This window comes from Passer domesticus, chromosome 4, assembly GCF_036417665.1.
Source record: "Passer domesticus isolate bPasDom1 chromosome 4, bPasDom1.hap1, whole genome shotgun sequence".
Lineage (NCBI taxonomy): Eukaryota > Metazoa > Chordata > Aves > Passeriformes > Passeridae > Passer > Passer domesticus.
The window spans coordinates 16,117,430-16,138,162 of NC_087477.1; the positions used below are offsets into that span (position 1 = coordinate 16,117,430).

At 38.5% G+C, this 20,733-nt stretch overlaps 1 long non-coding RNA gene across 3 annotated transcripts in view; it reads left to right on the top strand.

The window, feature by feature from the left end:
* The window catches only part of LOC135299920 (uncharacterized), a 61,135-nt gene extending 46,715 nt beyond the window's left edge, over positions 1–14,420 (top strand). For all 3 annotated transcript variants that reach the window (XR_010361756.1, XR_010361755.1, XR_010361757.1), the window contains 2 exons: positions 8,775–8,936; positions 13,832–14,420. This is a non-coding gene — a long non-coding RNA (uncharacterized LOC135299920). The remainder of the gene's footprint in view (positions 1–8,774; positions 8,937–13,831) is intronic.
* The last annotated feature ends 6,313 nt before the right edge of the window (positions 14,421–20,733 follow it).

Here is a 20,733-nt window from a genome sequence, read left to right on the forward strand (position 1 = left end):
GTTATTGGCATCATTCCATTCCATGTGAGTTACATAAACAGATCACAGCTCATCACCAGTTGTCAAACCTAGCTGGTTCTTATGATATTAGGTAAATTTTTTGAATTTCAAATGCACATCATCCATAATTACTCAATACCTAGCTTCCACTTCATTCATTTGAATTTGAGGCATAAAACTAGTGCCAGGTCCTTTGCTGAATCAGGAACATAGAAAAATTAGAACTAAGAGCTGCAAAGACTGGCAAAACAGAAAACCAGATACACTTCTACTTGTTGTTTGCAAGTACTTCCCAAAGCTGCTCAGAACTGACATGGAAGCTGCAGTATCAAATAAAGGGGCAGTGAAAGCAAACAGGTAAGGAAAAGAAGAAGTCTGGTAGCACACAGGGAAAATGAGGCAGTGCTGCTGCTTCTGTGGCTTCAGTGAATTGCCAGTTTACATCTTAGAAACCTTGCAAGACTGCAGTGAAGTATTTAATGTAATACAGAGGGTTCTGAATGCTGCCAGAGAAAAAAATCACAATACCTTGAAGAGCAATGTCATTATCTCAAAATTTACAGTGATTAAATTTTTTCCAGGCTTTTTATTTTCCATTTTTCATCAGTAGTTTTCTCCCTTCTGACTGATCATTCATTTTCAGTCCGTTGTTAAACAGCTTTATCAAATGAAGGCTGGGTGGCTCTGTAATGAGAACACATCCAATAAAAATGCTTTCAATTACATTTTGAAACTGCAAAAGATCAAATTACAGCTGTATGAGGATACTCCATTGAAAACTCCAGGATTACAAGAGAGGTCATTATGTTTCCCTGCTATATGGCTTTCAAGTAGAATACCAGGGTGTCACCTTAAATATGATTCATTGAAAATGTTACAGTGAACAAACCAATTCTTCATTTTTTGAGTCCTGCAATCAATGAGAGTTCATACAAGGAAGGAACAGTGTGAGCTTTACTTTCTTTATTTTGATCACTACTAGAACTTTTGGTTGATAAAATAGAAAATATTTTTTTAGATGTGGTCTAGTTTTCACTTTATCTGTGATTTACTGAATTCTAATATTTCTCCTCATTGCAGTTATATCCATAAGTGCTACTTCCTTTCATCTTTTGCTTCTCATTCACCAGGTATCGTTGGGCTGGTAGAAAACTGATGGAGTTGCAGGAAATCCAAGCTTAGCTCCTGATTTTATCATTCCCATGATGCCTTTCAGAAATTAATGTTCCAATGTAGTTAAGTTCCATTTCCAAAGACATTTAGATACTCAGAAAGCAGTGGAGCAGAAGTGCTGAATCACTTGGTTTTAGAAACCTTACCCAAATCTCTCTGTGGTCAAGTTCCCAGTTTCTCAAGTCAGTCTTTCTTAGTCACCAGAATTACAGATTTTTCAAAGAGGCCATGCCTGGCACAAATCACTTTATTTATAAGAAAACACCAAGCCTCAGACCTTTCCATGCAGCATTAATTTTACCTACCTAACTACTGAATGTCACACACCTATTAATAAAGTTGCCCAGGGCAACACAGCAGCTGTGTTCACTAGAATAAGCCATGAGTGCACTTTCCAAAGTAGGAAAGGTGGGAGTTGTTTCCTGCAGTATCACCTGCAGCACCCCAGCCTCAGGGTGGACATGAGGTCCTCCAGCAGTTTGTTCCCTGGGCACCAGAGGGGTCCTGTCAGGAATGAAAGGCTTGTGCCATGCTCGAGGTTCAGCTCATCAGTGGCTGTGAAAGAGAAGCAGAAAAGTGGATTTCATTCCCAGCAAACAAAAATCGTGACTGCAGTTCCCAAGTGGAGCCCCAGACCAAACTTAGACTCCTTGGTAAAGTGTGCGCATGGAAACAGGAGCAGCAGAATTCCTGGCTGTGGGAATCCAGAGCTCTGCACAATGCACAGGTCACTCACAGAGCTCTGTCCATGCCCTCTGGCTCTGGAGTAGGTGCCAGAGAGCTCAATGGCTCTGCCATCACACACAGATGGAGGCAATCTCACCTCTCAAGCATCAGCTTTGTGCAATTTTTACCAGCATACTTTTCTTTTTACACATTTTTGTGGTATCACAGAACACTATATTCCTGCTGGCAGATGGAATGCATGGTTTACCAGAACAGAGTTAACTCTCAAGAGCAAATCTGTTTTCTTCTCCCCTTGGCAGATCCTGCCTAAGAACAACATGCCTCTCTTTAGGGCTGCATAGGGCCAAAACCTCAGGCAGCAGGGCCTCTGATTCCTGCACTGCTTGCACACCTGAAAGGGGTGTTTCTGTAGCATTTATTCTTCTAGACTGCAAGAAAAACATCATATGGTACTGAGATTCCAAACAATTTGTACTTATTTCCTGCTTGATTTGTATTGTACATTAAGGATTGTTGTCTAATGATTTGCTTTCTGTTGTTTATTGAGCAACTCAGCTTCCAGCTGTGATAACAAAAACATCTGTCCTTTTGCTGGTGCTAACGTGGGAGACCATATGGGCACTGAGAAGTTCACAGCACCAGAGCTGCATATTAATGATCAGCAACTTTCCTTCCAGCACGAGGGGTTTTGTGGTGATCAAAGGTGTGATAGAATAAAGCCATGAAATAGCAGAAAAATTCAGGTGAGCTCTCTGGAGTTCGCCTAGTCAGAGCAGAGCTGGCTAGGTCAGGTTGCTCACAGCCTGGTACAGTCACAGTCCAGGTAATTATCAAAGGTGCATGAACTGGACTAAAACTGAAGAGGAATAACTCTGTCAGTGCCCCTCAGACCATTTATCCCTATCCAGCCAATCCGTTAATAAACAGAGAGGAGTATTAGGCATGACTTCAAGAGTCCTATGCTCCTTAACATCAAAAAAAATGTATTTGTGTAGTTCCTGCTATTGATTGCACAAAATCATGTCAATATTCATAAATACCTGAAGGGAGGGTGCAAATTGAAAACAGGGAATAATGGCATTTTTTAAAGCCAGCATGACAAAGCTGCAAGGAAATTGTACATGTGCAAAGATATTTACAATTATCAGTCCAAACTAAGTAAAAATGCCTGTGATTGCTCTGACCTTCAACTCATTACATTACTAATAACCTTCATATTCTTCAATATAAAATAAACATGTTTTAATTATATTTATGCACAAGCGCATCTGAAGTTTGGATAAACATTCATGAATAAATTAAAAACTCAATGAACACCAGACTTTATAAGAAAAATACTGACAGAAGATTTAATTGTAGCTTTGAGAGTGGTTCTGATGCAACATCAGCCCACCTAGCATAAGTTTTAAATTATATTTGATTATAATGATTATAATCTTTTACATGAAGCAATCACTTGACTGACAATTGCATGGAAGAGAGAATGGAAACCTAGCAACATGGCAATTCCTGTTATTATAAATGGACCCTTGTAAAAGGAATAATATGCTTGAGTTGTAAGTCAACTCAGTGAAGGAGCCTTTAAGTCCTCTATGTCTGTGGTCAAGAGAGGAATTGTGGTGTACAGGCACCTCATGGATCAAACCCATCATTTGTAAAGATTTGGCAGGGGTTTTCTGAATGATCCATTAAATGATCCTAAATTTGATATTTTTTACGCTATCCCTGACTTTGCTGTTTCTCTTTACCTGTCCACGTCTCCTTGCTAGGATTGCCTTGGTGTGTGATGTAACTCACAGTTTGTTTGCTGTCAACAGGGAATTCTACAGCATGTGAAAGGATGGATCTGTCATACATAATTTCAGACATTATAAATTCAGCCTTAAAAGAGTTCCTAACTTTGATTTTAGGTGCTTGTCTCCAATTTTCCAAAGTGGTGACTACTTTTGCTACTACAAGTACCACGAGCACTACACAACCAAAGTATTGCAAGTGCTTTTATTGTATGCTGCTACTTATAAAATAGTTGTAATCCAGAATTTCTCTTCTCTGCTTTCATGCTGTCTGGACTATTAAGCACAGAGTTAACAGGCGGCTTACAGGTCATATCATATATCCTTTAAGTGCATTGGGTTCCCAACACTTTTATCTTGGAAGACTGAACAGTACAGGGCAGGGCATGTAGGACAGCAGTACAGCTAAATCTCAGTGTGGCTACTTTTTCAGAGCTGACAATTCCCACCTACCCCATTTTCTTTAATCATTAAAACCATGAAAATGTAAAAATATTCTATTTTCAGTTATGTACTGAGAATCCCACATTATATCACTCTTCTGCTGTGATCTGTTTAGGGGGAAGAATATAAATTAAGTATATTTATTTGGTTTTAAATTCTTGTGATTTCTTTATGAAGCACCATGAGGTCTGCAGGTCGTGAAGATGTGTCTACATTTTATTTAGGATTCAGTTAAACTGAGCCTAGAGATATCAAAAACCACCCTCTTTGCCTATGAAATAAAGGTCCAATTGTCATAGCTAAAAAAGTCTCCAGAACACAAAATTTAATACAGAAACATCAGTCAACAACTATGTTGTATTTATAGTTACATTTATATTTCTTCATTGATCAGATTTTCAGTGGAGTCTAGTAAAACTAGACACTTGCTATGAAAAGAAGCAATTATCACATCACTTTCAGGTTAAATGATTTTATCCAAATGTCAGTAAGAAGTTTACTCAGCTATTTTTATGCTATGTTATTTTTACATACATGGCCATGGATTATTCAACACACATGCAGAAACAGATCAATTGAGCACTTACTTACCAGACTGTACAGCACTGCAGAAAATCAGATGGAGTATCAGTAGCTTAATTAAAATTCTTTAAAAGTACGTCAAGACTAACAAAATCATTCTCCTTTTCCCATTAATATAATTCCTTTTTCTCCTCCTGAGCTCAATATTTTTCTATCATAAGAGATCTTTGTAGCAATAAAACCTACTTTTTGTGTAATTAACAGGGCTAAGATTTTTCTAACAAAGCTACAAAAATCAATTACTGATAAGGAAAATGTTTTGTCCCACTCAGGTCTTCTTCTCAAACACACTTGAGTTTTATGCCCTTCTGTCCCACAGAAGGGTGTGAGCTGTTCAGGCTGTTTAAAATGAAGGAGCTTCCTCACAGCCACAGGGTGAAATGTGTGCAACAAGGGCCTTGTGTGGGAAAGCAGGGCTGGGTCTGCACAGCATGATGTGATTGCAAAATAGAACTTGAGAAATATGGTTTCTAATATTCAGTTTCTGCTGTTCTTGTCCTGAGGATGATGTTAGCAACCAAAAAACACAGGTTTTTCAGTAAAGTTAAAATTAAAAACAAAATGAGAGGCCAGTACTACCCATCTGGGAGGTCAAGGAACACAAACTCAGTGTGGCCCTGTCCTTCCTGCCTTTGGAATGAGCCCGTCTGTCTCCTGGGAGCTGAGGGTTGCTGCAAACCTCCCTCCTGTGCTGAAGGTTTGTAGAGACAGACGCACTGCTTTCCATGATGTTTTCCACCAGCTTTGCTTCCTGGCTCCTTCTCTGGAAACTGTCCAGCTGCTTTGTTTGTGGGCCCTATAGGAAATTTTCAAAGAACGAAATGGAGGTTTTGCTTTTGAGGAAGTTGAGTTACTGCAGAGAAAACAGGCACAAGGAGGGGAGCAAGGATAGAGATGCTGTGTGACAGCAAAGACACTCTCTGATACCAAGTGCCTCCAGCCTGTCTGTTATATTCAGCAGCCAAGCTCCAACTGCCTTGGAATTACCAATTAAAATTCACTTTTATTAATGAATCTTCTCAAAAATGTACGACAGCAAATATTCCACACTTATATCTAGTCAGATAAACAAAATGATAAGCAGTGCAAAATAAATACTCTTGGTGGCTTCCACTGGGTTTTGTACTGCATGGTCTCCTTTCTGACATTAGTATTGTGTAACTCAGCTTAATTGGGCAGCAATCCCTCCTGCTTGTCTGCTCTTTCCTCACTTTTGGTAGTCACTATGTCTGCCTTTCATTGTGCAGCTTCTGCTATCTCCAGTGCATGTCCTCTGGGGCTGGCAGCCTCAGGGACCCCAAACAAAGGTCTTTTGAGACAAAATTGCGTGTTACAGTGACACATTCTCATCACAGATGTGTTCAGTGTAATTTTCTGCTGGAGATGGCATCTTCTAGGACTCTAAATAATCTTTTTGTTCAGCCTTATCCCCATCTCTATATTTTTGCAAGTCCTCCACGACTCTGATATCCATTCCTACTCAGTGCCAGTAATCTTGTTTTCAGTTCCCAGCTAAATAAGGTGCCAGCAGGTGTGTCAGCCCATGCTTCACTGCTACCATCTCATCATTGTGCACTCGTGTCTCATACCACTGCCACCCTTATAAGAACTTTATTATTTTGATACACTTTTCGACCAGGCTCTTGGGAAAGGGGATAATAAACCAGTGGCCCCATGTCTAAATCCATATTTCACTGTGAACTGCTTCTTAAACAGTGGTCTGCTAACAGAAATTACTGTGCCTGGTATGTCCAGTGAAACAGATCTGGTGTGCATGATCTTCTGTGTAACTGTACTTTATTTTTCTGAGATTATTTCAAACGAGCTGGGGTAAGAGTTTATGGCAAACAGATATGCCTATTAATTCTAACCTGATGTTTGTGCTAGGCTTTGGCTTTGCTGTGTTAGCTGTGTGGATTGTCTTTATGATTTGGCCTCTATTTTTGGCACATGCAGTAGGACTGGACAACTTCCTCACATCCCTTGTGTTCCTGAGACCATGGTATAAATTATCTCTATCTCTCCTCTTCATTTGTTCCCATTCTCAAATGCCTTTTTTGTAGTATTATAATGTTTTCAAGCTGCTTTATGAATCACTGCCATTTAAGCACTGCTCCCCTTTCCCTCCAGAGGAAGTGGGTGTCTCCTATCGATTAACTGTATAAGCTGGGAAATTGCTCTCCTGCCCTCTCTGTGCTAATAACCTGAATGGCTTTATCTCATCCTGGTAGTACAGCTTCAGCAACCACTGTCTGTCTTCTGGATAAGACCAGTTAAGGATTTCAAATTAAACTGATTTTCTCACTGAATTTGCCCTTGCATAATGCTACCAAAGGCCTTGTGGAAGCCTGTCTGATACCCTTAAATTTCTTCTAGATTTATATTCCCTTTGCAGATCATATCTGCAACTGCAAAACAAAACCAAACCAATGAAAATGACGAAAGGTTCTTTGTCTGAATTTGGGTTTGTGAGGCACCACGTGGCAGTGGCAGCACATGAAGCCCCATAAGAACAGGTGCTGGATTTTGTACTTCGAGCCAAGCCCTGATCCTCACTCTGAGTGTATTAAAAATCATTTGACTTGATAGTAATGGGATTTCTGCCAATATTCTCTGCTTTTGATTGTACTGTTGTGAGTTTATCAGTTCCTGAAGGTGCCCAGCAGCAGCTTCAGCTTGTTATCACTAACACTGTATTTAAAATCTAAGTATCATTCTATCCTTTCAAATTTTTAAAATTAACATCTCATTTTGACAAAGGAGAATAAAAGACATACACATCTCACATAGTTGCCATTCAAAAAATCTTTCCACCCATTACACAGAAAAGTAGACATTATTGATGTGCCTTAAACAGCACTAAAATCACCTTTAAAGTTACAGCTTTGAACCCTTTAAAACTGCTAAGAGGCTGATTAATATTTTTTCATTTTCTTCCAGACCAAAAAGTGACTCTTATAGCTGTGATTCTTTCTGTGCCACTATTCCAGGTCAGGCAGGATTCTGGGCGACATGAAAATAAAAAAAGAAAGAGGCTTTGAATGTAGTCTGAAGTTTCACTAAAACATAAATTAGATAACCAAACTTATTTAAAGTAGGAAATATTCATATAAACCAGGACAAACAGAATAGAAATAAGTACAAGTTTATAAAGAGCTAACTAACTTCATATTTTTAAACTTGCAGAAGCAATAAGCATAAATATGGGCTTCCTGTCAGAGCCTTTCTAGTTTTAATGTGTCTGAGTTTGTCTATTGATTTCTCATTCAATTGATTATTTTATAGCATCCATGTGTGTATGCATAACTATACATTTATTGATTCAAGTCTTTAACAGTCCTTCCTTTTGCACAGGCCAGTGTAAAAGTTTTCGTGTAACCTTTTGGCTTTGAGTTTCTACCAAGGCAAAGCTTGAAAAGTTTCCATGGTGGTTTTTTATTTTATCCAATGTGAGGAAAATTGGCAAGACGTGAAGTTCCTGCTGCAAAGCAGTTAAATGGCTTTACTGAACTCATTTCAGTGGTCTAACTTTTAGAATTGTATTACATGGTCTGAGAGATGTTACTTCCATCTCCAAGTTTTGTCTTTCCTACATTCTTTACACCACTATAGCTACAGTGAAACAACTTTGAAGGAACCTATAATTTAAACAATTTGGGCTAGGAGCTCTCTTCTGTTATTCTATTCCCACTATAACAGCCCATAAAACTTTACTTGTGTGATTCTAAAATTAATTCAACACCTGCATAACTCTTCAAATACAGAGTTTGGTGTGCTCAGCAGTGCTAGGTATAAGTATGTTTGATATATAAGTAGGTTACCAGCTGATTGAACAAGTAAAAGGTTGTTCCTTATATGAGTATTTAAGTGGAAAGCTGGGAGCTCAGATCTCTAACACTCCATATCTTTGTTCACATGTGAATAAATTATTCCACAGCAGAGGGATTTACCACTTGAATAAGAGTTGTAAAATTAAGCTTAACCTTTCTCTTCCTTGAGCATTTTGTTAACTGACAATTTATCTTTCACAGATTAAACTTCCAAAAACCATTATGCAAAACGTGCTCTATCCTTTTAATACTTTTATGTCCACAGCAAAGTCCAGTGCTTCAGGATGTGTGAATAATTTTTCCTGGAAAGGTCACAATCAGGTGCATTACTGAGTTTTGGTCACCTCTTGTGCTTTTGTGACTATGGAGATGTGTCTCTCTCTGCCCTGCAACATTTATTACTAAGAGTATGCCAGAGTTGTAAATGGTGAGTAATTCCCTCTCCTCAGCAAATGACAACTAGAATAATAAAAGAGTGTGTCATCTCACTTGATACATTTTTTCCTGGACTTGTCTTGTTGATGGAAAATGTTCAGAGGTAGATTCCACCTTCTGAATTAGTACAGAAAGTATTGGTCGGATGTTGGTTTAGGTCATGTTAAGGAAACTGAAGTGAGGTTTATGTAACAAGTGAGAAATGCATAAATATTTTCTCTTGAAATAAAATAAGAATATTACAATTGGGAGGCTTAACCAACAACAAAGCTGAGGGTAATAGCTTCAAAGAGTCAACTCAGAAAAGTGCAAGTTTGCATGGCACCAAGACAAATTTCTCCCTCAAATGAAAAAAACAGCCAGCTGCCTTTGGGTGAGTAAGTGACAGTGATTGTGCTGCTAATGGAACTGAGCATCTGCTCCAGCTTCTTCTTGTCCACAGACACCAAACAAGTCAAAACACTGTGGTAAAAGTCTGTTTTGGATATTGAATACTCTTGTACACCACACAGCAGGCAGCTCCTCTGGTGTGTTTCCCTTTTCTTAGTCCCTTCCTGCCCACACAAAAAGGGACAGTATTAGTTTTAAATAACTTACTATATTTGGTGTATTCAAGTGGGTTTTGACTTTGTGTACAATTCGGAGCAATTTAAATCTGTGCGTCCTGCTTTAGTCTGCAAACACTTGCTGTTCAGATATGCTTAGGAGTGCTGGAAGAGCACAGGCTCCAGAGCCTCCTGCAGTACCCCGTGAGCTGATTCTCCATGAAATCCCTCCCCACACTGCTGAGACAGACCTTTGCTCACTTTGTGAGGCAGCATCAGTGTCACTTGCTAAAAATTATGAGTGTTGAATTGACAATAATGTAGATGTTTCCTGCTGTTAGTGCAATGACAAGGAGCCCTCACATCCCATTCCTTTCTGTGTTAAAACTATTCCAAGCTTAGCCTGCTATAATATGACCAGTTTACTGACTGCTCACCATGTGCTGAGTTTAGAAGCAGTGAGGCCTTCCTAAGGGATTCAATGCATATAATGTGTTTGGAGAATGTAAGATTAACACAAAAAGTGAGCTCTCTGCTATGAGATCAGATGCTGGCAGTAACAGCTTCTAAAGGTGCTGTCTTCTTGAGATGGCATTGCAAATAGGAATACATTGAAAATGAAATGCACAAAGGCTTGCTGAAAAAAATAAATCCAACTTAAATTTTGGATCCTCGTGCACTCTCTGCTTTTTTTGAGAAATGAAATCTTCAGTGATGTATTTATACCTGCAGATGAAAATACATCTGATTTGTCACAAAATCATTAATGAATATCCAACACTGTGTGCTCTGCCTGGATAAAACTGATCTGCTGGCATGTGAGTCCATATGATGAATTTTCACTTGAGTAGCTTCAAATATATTTGGGAATGTGTTTTCCTTTTCCCCTTTCAAGCTCCCTCTTCCTGCAGTTTTTTGTTGTTTGTGAGCTGCGCAGACCCAAAAGCAGATTAAACACCGTGAGTCAGAGCATTCCACTCAGGATTTCTTAGTCAAGAATCAACAATGGAGAAAATTATTTGCATGGGTTTCTAGTCTATGAAACATCATTCTGTCCCTTTGAATTCTGAAACACAAAGAGAGAGGATTTTAATTCACCTGCAAGGTCCTGTCCTCTGAGCTTGTTTAGGTAAATTGACTTTGTGTGATGAAATTATCATTGCTAATAATATGTTTTTAAAAGCCTTTCCTACATCAGAATTGTTCCATTTCTAGTTATAGACTATATTGAGCAGCAGTATTACAAACCAAGTAAACATCAGCTAACCAAGACAGCATTTTTAAAAGTTAGCTCTTAGAGATTAATTTATGACTGGTGGGAAGGGCTGCCTGAGCAGAAACCCCAGTTTAGAAGGGTGGGAGTCAGGCACACAGCAGCCTGTCCATCTGGGCCTCTCTTCTGCACAGGCAATGCCCAGTCAGTGGAGCCATCTCCTGCTGCAGCAAGGCTCCAGCACTATTCCACACACCCCTGGGAGGAGAGGAGAGTGGCAGGAGGGGGTCTTAAAAGTCCTTTCCCCGCACAGATCTGGCAGCACCTCTTGCTGATCGAGATCAAGGGAATGTTTCAGGCACTCCTGGGTTTTTGTGTAGCCCTGCCCTGGTGCTGCTGCTCTGCATCCCTGGTGAATTCCTGCTACAGCCCTGAGCACTTCAGGACTGCAAAGCACTGGTGATAATGGCATTCAGTGCTGCAAAAAGCTCTGCATCACACTGCACTTCTACATAGTAAAAAGGAAGGGAAAAAGCGGTCCCCACAAATTCCAGGCTCCAGCATCAGGTCTGAATCATTAATGAGAAGCAGCAGATTCAGTTTCTCCTTAAGTGCAAAATTTATTGCAGCCTGAACTGTTGTACCTTGGGCTGGTGCCTGCACAGTGTTCTGTTGATTTCTGTCTAGGTCACTGGATTTGCCTGGAAGATTCAATGCCATTTGACTGGTGAATTTGTGGGTTCTGGATAGACTCTCAGCTATAGAGGTAGTGGAAAACAGCCATTATTTCTCAGTCCCTTTTCCCCTGGTGGCACAATGTGCAGTTACGTGCTTGTGTCAGGGTGAACCTGCTCACACTGGAGTCCTTCCTGTGGCAGAGCAGCAGATGAGGATATGGTGTCATCTGCTGCCTTTACCAGCCCTTCCCTAAAGAGTAAAATAGCTACATATGGGTTTGTGAGAGTTACTCCTCAGTCCATATGGAGAAACTTCTGAGCCTGTGTTTACAAACAAAACCTCACTTTCGTCAGGGCTGTGAGGGAGACTTTTCAGGATTACTCCCTGTCCAGGTCTCACCTCTTTGCCAAAACAGATGTTACAATGTGCATTTCCTGCAGCGGGTTTTTCTCTTACCAGCGTTTCACTCCCCCTCCCAGTCAGTGCCTCTACATTTATTAAATAGAGTTTAAATATCTCAACATCGTGTAAATTACTTTAAAACAAACAAACCACAAACCGCATGCATTTTCTCATGGTAGTCTTTGGTTCAGAAAGCAGAGTGGCCCATGGATTCTGAGAACTCTTCCATAGTTCATTGTGCATCCCAGTGATCAAAGGATGCAACTCTTGTTCTCTCACTGTTACAGGGTTGGTTTGATCACAGTGGATTTGCTTCCAGAAAAAATGAAAATCCAGTGAAGTATCTCACACAGATAGACAAGATTCATTGGCCTGGGAAGATCTCATTCTGCTTCTTTGCACTGCATAATATTTAGCTTACTTTTTACAATTGAATGCTCTCTGACAGACTCTGTTTAAATGAAAATAGTGCCAATTATTCAATATATTAACAGTATTACAATAGTCGGTGGGAAATATCCAAGAATAATTTGTGCTGGACATTTTGCAGAAGTTGGTGAAGCCAGTATTTTCTTTGAAAAGCATGAAAGATAAAGCAAATGATAATATTTACATTATTAACAACTTGTTTTCTACAAGCACAATGTAGGTGTATGACATTATGAATATTTCTCCTGCATGAAAACCTGGAACTCAGATATATTTGCTTTATTATGACTGGAAAAGTGAAAATGAAGTGAGGCAAGTAAATGTCCTCTTGTTTCTCACAGCTCACTGTGCAGACAAGACAAGCTGCAGTTTGCAGCACTTTATCTCTCTTTCACAGAGCCTTGTCTTTAATTGTGTCTCATTAAATGCAATACAACACTGAACTGGCACCATGCACGAGTGCTTCTCTATCACCTGCTTGGGCTGATCCTCTGTAGCTGAACTGTCCAAACTCTGCCAGTGCTCTCCAGCAAACACAGCGAGCAGGAATGCTCCGAGGCTGACCAAGATTTCAGATGTGCAGATGTAGGTGTGGCTCCTGTGTCCACTGAAAACAGGCACCAAATCCTCCTTTGTTTTCTTCAGTAGTTACATTAATGCTGTTCAAAGGAATTGAGCATTCAGGTACAGGGTCTCCTGAAAATTAACAGTGATTCTAATCCTGTTGCTTTTTTTTCATGTACTAAATAGTAAATTACATCTGAAAAAAAACCCAGAATTGCTTTTGACTTTTATTGCCCAATGAATTATTCACTTCAAGTGGGAAAGGCAATTTTATAGTATCTCATAAAAAGTATTTTAAACACGATGGTTATTATACATTTTCCGTCTCTACCACAGATTGTTTTGAATGTTTTAACTGTCATTTGAGATTTTAAATATCGAACATATTGGGTGCCAGTGAATATTTCAGAAAACACAGACAAGCTTTTCTGGCTTCACAGTTTGTATTATTAAACTGTCATAAAGTGGGAAAAAGCCTCTCCTGTCATGAGACTCTGTCAAAGAGAGAACAGAAGTGACTTTGAAGAGAACCTGCAATGGCAAAGGTCTGAAAGAAGGCAAGGAAGGAAGAGGATAAGAAACAGGAATGTAAGGGAACAAGAAGATACAAAGCTGGCTGGCACATTGAAAAAGGGGTTCGTGTTTCCTGGAGTCACAGTTCTGAGCAGTAAGGCTGCCTTGGCAGATGAATGGCACAGGTGAGAGAGCTCTCTGTGCAACTGTCAAGCTGTAGGATTTAAGCTGGGATTCCAGCAAGTGTTTCAATCAGATAGGGAAATTTAAGGAGGAATGCTGACTGCAAGGCCTCAGTCGTAGTCAGAGAGAGGCAGATCTTATGTCAAAGCACAGTTCTCAGTTTGAGGGAAGTAAATGTTACCTGATAGCTTCCAGACCTATGGGCTTGGGTTTGTTTTTTTTTGGTTTGTTTGTTTGTTTGTTTTTTGCTTTTGGTTTTTTGTTTGTTTGGTTGGTTGGTTTTTTGTTTTTTTTTTTTTTTTTTTTTTAATAATTAAAAAATTATAGTAATAATACTTAAAACTAAAATTTTGTTTTCAGATGACTCTGAATTGGTCATGGCTGCCTGGAACTCCTGAGTCTCACAAAGTCCTCTTACCCTAACAGCAAGTACTTCCCTTGGTTAAGGCTGTCCCAGGAAGATGCTATGTTTTCCACTACCTGACTCTAAGGTAATCATTTTGGGGGGAAAGGTTTTATCAACAAGCTGACAGTATGGAACTGGATGTATTCACAGATCAGAGAAACTGGTAAAAAGGGTTAACCATGCATCTAGGAATGTAAAAAAAAAATTCATTGTTGAAATTTCCTAATCAACAAAAATTTACTTTGCCTGAATGGATAAAAAAAAAATAAATACCTAAAGAGAAGCAAGTCTTAGGAATTAGCAGATACACACAAATATTTAAAACATGCCTACACGGTAGAACTGTGTTGCAGTAACTTTTCTGAAGGTACTGACTAATCTGCTGCTACATAATGTACGAGGGACAGGCTTCTTTTCATGCTAATCTGGCAAATCCCCTTGAACTTGAAAAGATAAAAGACATTGCAGGGGCTGTCTTTTACTTTCATCTTCTCTGCCTATTATCCAAGTCTTTACCTTATAAGTCTCCTTTGTCTCACCTCCTTACCCCATAACTTTCCTTTTGAAAGAGCACATTAGCACAGTAAGGAGATGCAGCAATAGCCTCTTCTTACACAAAAATTATGGCAGTATCTGCAGTACAAAAAGGAAGATTGTCATTTATCTGCTGTTTAGACATGCTTAAGTGGACATACTCCTTGGTGTCCTGGAGAGTCATTTTAAGGTCAATACTCTGTGTAAATAATACAATTCAGCTGAAGTTTAACTGACCAAAAAAAGATGGAGGCTTCCCCATGAAGGTTCAAGATGAAATAGCAATTTTCCTACATAACTAATCATTCAATGTGTCTATGTTCTCTTGAAGTCTAATCCTTCTTTAAAATTCCACAAGAGAGGATTGCCTTTGCTTTTATGCTCCAGAGGTTTTCCATCCAGAAAATAATATCCCATGTATATTGCATAAATAGAGAAAGGGGAAGTCTCCTCGCAGAAAGAATTATAAAAAGCCAACTAAACTCCAACATAACACAAGTTATTTTTCCCTGTAACAAATTTCCACAGTTATTCTTGTCTGCCTACTATATGCCAGTTCAATGGTCTTCTGATACCCTTTGTTCCTTTCTGTGTGAGTAATTCATGTTTCCCTGGATCTCACTGAAGGATGCCCAGGAGCAGACCTACATGTTTGTGAGCGTGCTGATAAACATGCAAGAAACAGTTCTCCCAACAAAGACTGGTTTTTTAGTTGTGGCTTAATCAAAGACTCACCAGCAATGTGCAGATTTACCTATATGCAAATATTTCCCCTCTACTCACATTTTCCACATCTACACAGCAGTTATCTTTTTAGTGAAGTTGTGTTATTCTCCTCATGAAGTCCCCAAAGCAAGTGCTTTGTATAAGAAAAGGTAAGGAAATTTATACTGCAGACTGATTGCTGGTTTACTTTTCTTCTTTGTGGGAAAAGGATGGAATTGATGTTACCTAAAGCATCAGAGGTCAAACTTAATCCATTAAAACATTCCCATCAAGCACAGACTCCATGCTAAATAAATGATAAGTAAAAACAGGAATCATGAAGAGTTGGGCGTTTCACTTGTGCACTAATCTTTGTTCACGACTTCTATTTAATCTCACTGTGAATGCTCCAAATATTAAGAACTGGCTTTCCAAATATTAAGCATGGCTGGAAAACAGTTGGTGAAGGAAATTTCCAACAGTTTTGCTTCCTCTCAATAATGAAGCAGAATAAGTGAGGGGGAAAGTGATGACAGTCCTTATCCAGAGCGCAATTTCTTTTTTCATAGAGTCTTTAGAACAATTCGGTGAAGAAGTTGGAACAAGCAAAAACAAATGCTAAATATCTGGGATCATGTATCAAAAAGCAACCTCTTAAGAGCAATGATTTAAATAGATGATACTGCTTAAACAAAGCAGGACCTGGGGATTTTTAGAAAAACATTTACATTAAATCAGAAGTCAAAAAATGCCCTTGAAAGAGGATTTTTTCATTCTCATGAATCAGGAGTAGGAAAGCATTTTCCAGTAATAAATGGTGATGCAAAATGGATTTTCCTGTCATGGTACTAAATTCAACTGTCAATAGGATTAGCTGGATGTTAAAAACCTGAGGTGTTTCCTTCTGAGTTATAAACATTTTCAAAATAATAGAAATTGCCACTTCATAAACGCAAAGGAGAAGCTAAAATACAAGACAATGCAGGTGACTGTTTTAAACTAGAAAAGCAGCTCACTCTGGACAATGAAATGGAGGAGGATCTGTTTTGCTGGGAAAGCTCTTTTTTTTTTTTTTTCCCAGCCAGATGAAAGATTTTGCATAAAAAGGAAAAGGCAATGCACACAAAGCCTTTCCTGCTCTATGAAGTACCAGCTTGAGTGAAGTCTGAAGGACCTGGGGCCTTCCTTCCCTGGCTGAATGTGATGCCAAGTAGCTGCACCGCCCCAGATTTGGACAGACAAGAGGAAAAGGCAAAAATAACTTCCAGCAGTAAAAAAATTATTTTTGTGATGTCTCAGCAGGCACAGATTTAGAAAACAAACTGCATAAACATGAGAAGATCCATTGAAACTCCAACGTGGCTGTTGAGCCACAGCAGGCTGGATTGTTTTACACTCAGCTGGGGGAATTTTCTAACGTAGTAAAGTGTGCAAATCCAGAGATATGAGTAAGATTTAGAGGCATCTTACAGCTTCTGTAAGAAATTTCATTCTTTCCATGCTTCAAAGTCTTAAATAAATACAACAATTGCAGAAATTAGACAAGGCAGGTGCGATAAATGGAATTTAATGCATTCATCAAAAATTAAGGCTTATGTAATGCTAAAATTGTATGTCATTATCATGGGTTGGTAATCTGCAGGCTACCTAAAGTTCCTTTTTGCTATACACCCCTTAGTTTAGCACAAAATCATTATGGCCATAGAAAAATTTGAGGACAAACAATCAACAGTCAGGTTTTGACACTAATAGAAGGGGATTTCTTGGGCCAGGTGCTGTCACTGACTAAAGACAAGCCTATTAATCTTTCATTTCAAGTGTACTGCTTGACAAGCCTGCCCTAATTTCCACACCACATGGTCACCTGTCAGCCTTCTCCAGCCTGCGACACCAATTCCTGAGCACACACCCAAATTAGCATTTGACCTTTAGAAAGCTCAGAATGCAAGTGCATGGCCAAAACTCACATGAAATCCTCATCTTTTCTTGGCCAAAACCAATAAGAAGGAAAACACTACAGGTTATGAGCACAAGGAAAGAGCACAAAAGGAGGGAGTTTTTCAGGACGTGATTTACTTGTGGTAAAAATAGAAACCTTCCTGCATTCACAGCCCACTGTTTCAAGGAAAAAAATAGAAAAAAATAAATGTGCAATAACATCAGAATGTCACCTGAAATAATTAAATTAGTGTTTTCGGAATGCTGAGGAAGAATAGGATAGCAGAAAACTTGTCTAATTTTTGGAGAAGGTATATAGCTTACTGTTTCAGCTGAGGTGTTCTGCTGAAACAATGCTTTAACTTTGGTGCTTTTTTGTTCCCTCCCCAATGTTTTTACGAGGAAAAATAAGCACAAACTTACAGAGTGTTTGAAAAATGACTCTCTCTCTATATATATACACACATATACGTATATATATATGCATATAATTATATATAACAGTTGTATCAAAATTTCTTTCCCTTGTGTTTTTTTCCCTCTCTTCCCATATAATTGGAGGATCCAAGCTGAGGCATTTCAATCAGCTTCCTCTGGACTCCCTCTGTAGCCAGTGGAGGAAAAAAAAGGACCTCTAGAGAGCACTGCAGCACATAAATTCTGAATCACCTCCAGCAGGGCTCTCTCCCTTCTCTCTCAGCTCTCAGGAGAGCCTTTGAGTGTTCTCAGTTAACTGGGAACAAAGGTACATCCACATTCCTGTCGTGAGGCAGCAAATACATTTCCATTGCTTTAAAGATATGAGGTGCCTGTCTAAAGCTGCTGGGAACAAATTCCTTGTTTCAATCATTTCCCTGCTGAATTTTATTTTTTATTTTCCATAATTACCTATAAACTAGACACATTTACCTGATTGAATATAGCATGACCAGAATTCAAATGTCCTGGCATTTTGAGCTGGGATCTTTTTAACTTTAAAGAAATGGAATGGGTTTTCAAATATTCAAGCTGCACAGTTTTTTATGTTCATTTATAAAATCACAAACTTATACCAGACTGTCAATCCAAAAGCTACAGTTGCTAAAAAAATACTGTTGCAAAATACATTGTTGAAAGACATGGTCTTGAAAATTGTCTTTATGCCTCTACTGGCAGGAAATAAAATACTAAGTTTTATATTTCATGCCATTATCTTTGCAACATAGTGTGCTTGAAGAAGTGTATTTTTGTTTCATTAGCAGATTTTTCAGTGGCATCAAGGGGTATGATGCACAAGTCTCTTCAAAGAATAATGTTCTGATTATTTTTTTTCTAAAGGTTGCTTCAAAGAATTTAGGCACTTCACAAACTCAAGGCCAAACAACTCAATACTAATGAATTGGTAATATGATCCATTTTAGAGGCAATTAAATTTTCTTGACTCTAAAATGATTACAGTTAAGATGAATCTTTAATTTTCATTGCCTCCCCATGCACATTATCCTTTAACACAAAATTAATTTTTCCTCTATTTGTTTGTGCTTAAAATTTCCTTCCCAAAAATCAAATGTCCCTTTCACTTTCCATGGAAAAACACTGAATTTGGTAATGTTTCTGGAAGATTTATTCCCAACATGTTCTGGAATATTTAACCAAAGGTACCAATAGATACCACTTCTGTTTCCTTTAAAAATAACCAGAACAGCTTACAAATAAGTGACATTTTAAATACTTGGTGCTACTTTCAGCAGTGCTCTACTCCAGCAAGCAAAATGAGACATGACACAAGCAGTGTAACTCCATTAAATGACAAATATTTTCCATGTTCCTGAACTCTAAAGTCATGTTAAAGACAGAAAGAATTCTATTAGCATTTTGTCTCCACAATCCAGGTCTCTACATTGCAGGTGTCTAGATGACGTCCAGAAAGAAAAATAATAATTCAGTACACAATAGTTTATCCTGAGTAACCAGAAGTCAAATGTTACTGTAAAAAGCTTTTAGAAAATCAGTGAAGGAGTAAACTTAATGTCTAATACAAGAAAGAAAATGTAGCCCTAGCCAGATTATGTTGCCTGGCATAGTGAGGTAATTGTTAAAAGCTTTCAAGCTTTTGTATAATTAACAGAATTCCAACATTATGTAAATATGATCAGATCAGCTTTAACATTTTATGCAACAAGCTGTGTTTTAGCAATTGTCATTTTGTTTTGGTAGGCAGAGAAAATATTATTGATATTGACATAATAACATTCTTGTTTTACTAACTTTGTTAAAAGTAGCTCCAAAAAGTTCATAAATACATAATTCAAATTAAATCAACCAAATGTGCCCAGCTTTATAAATATGACTTCTTTTTCCACTGGCAATATGAATTAATGACTCCTTTGTTCTGCTCAAAATAAAATTGTTTTCTCACTTGCTAAACAGTTGTTAAATTGGTGAAATATACCCAACATATGGGAACCCCAAAGGACTGATGTTCTTCTGTCAGTCTTTTAGGACTCAGGGTTAGTAAGGACAAGTGATAACTAAATACAGCTCAAGAAATCTGCAGAAATACCAATTCATTCTATTAGCTGTCTCCACTCTTCAATTCCACAGACACTAACTGTAGCAATAATTTCTATTTCTCAGGCCTTCCTTCACAAGGGCTGCTATTTGGATTGTTCTCTCCTGTTAACATTTCTCCATTTCCTTTCCATCTTTTACTTCCTCAGAAACAGTTTTCTGCTCTTTCCTCACTGATCAGTTCATTCCCATTTCAGCCTGTTATGGCTACCCTCCTTATTTTATTTTTTCCTTTACTGTAGAATTCCTTCCAGCCATTTTTTACAGACAGTGCTGTTTCCAGTCATCTTTCTTGTCTTTACAGCCACCTTGTAGAAAGGAGATTTTCCTTATGAGGTCTTCTCACAAGTAATAGAATCAGAATGAAAGAGATTCAGGTTCTGCCAGTGGAGGTTCAGGTTATTTGGAAAAATTGCTTCCAAGAAAGGTTGGTCAGACCCTGGAACAGGCTGCCCAGGGGCTCAGGAGTGGAGTCAGTGCTCCCTGAGGGATTTAAAGAAGTGTGGATGTGGCACTTGGGACAGGGCTAAGGGCGGCCTTGGTAATGCTGCACTTCCAGTCTTAATGGTTTGTTCCAACCTAATTGAATCTGTTTCTGTGGCCCCTGCAACTCCTGCAAGAGTTTAACTGAAGAGAATTTTCCAAATTTATCTGGAGGGGAAAAATAGTAAAAGAAACGCTCACACTCACAAGAAGCTAAAACCTATGAACTTTTTCTACCAAACATTTTGTAGAACTTCGCAGTGACTGTGCCAATCCTTTGCAATACTTTTCTCACAGAAACTGTTTCTCCATGCAAGTCAGTAAAAGTAAAATTTTTCAGGGAAAAAACAAACAAACTGAGTTTTAAAAGAATCCAAAATGCCCACCTTTGAAAACATTTTTCTTTAATTTCATTCGCCTCAAATGTGACACTTAAAATACCATTCATCAAGAAAGTTATTGTGGCAACATTGATAGCTGTGGAATATCTTTTAATGTTGTATATGAGCTTTTAAAAACATTCTTCCTGCCTGATACAACTTAGGGGCTTGCTAAATAGAAATTAGAAAAGGAAGAATAATATTTTACTTCAGAAATCCTATGTTCCTGTGGCATTTCAAAGCTCTTTTCCTTCCTGCTACTGCTG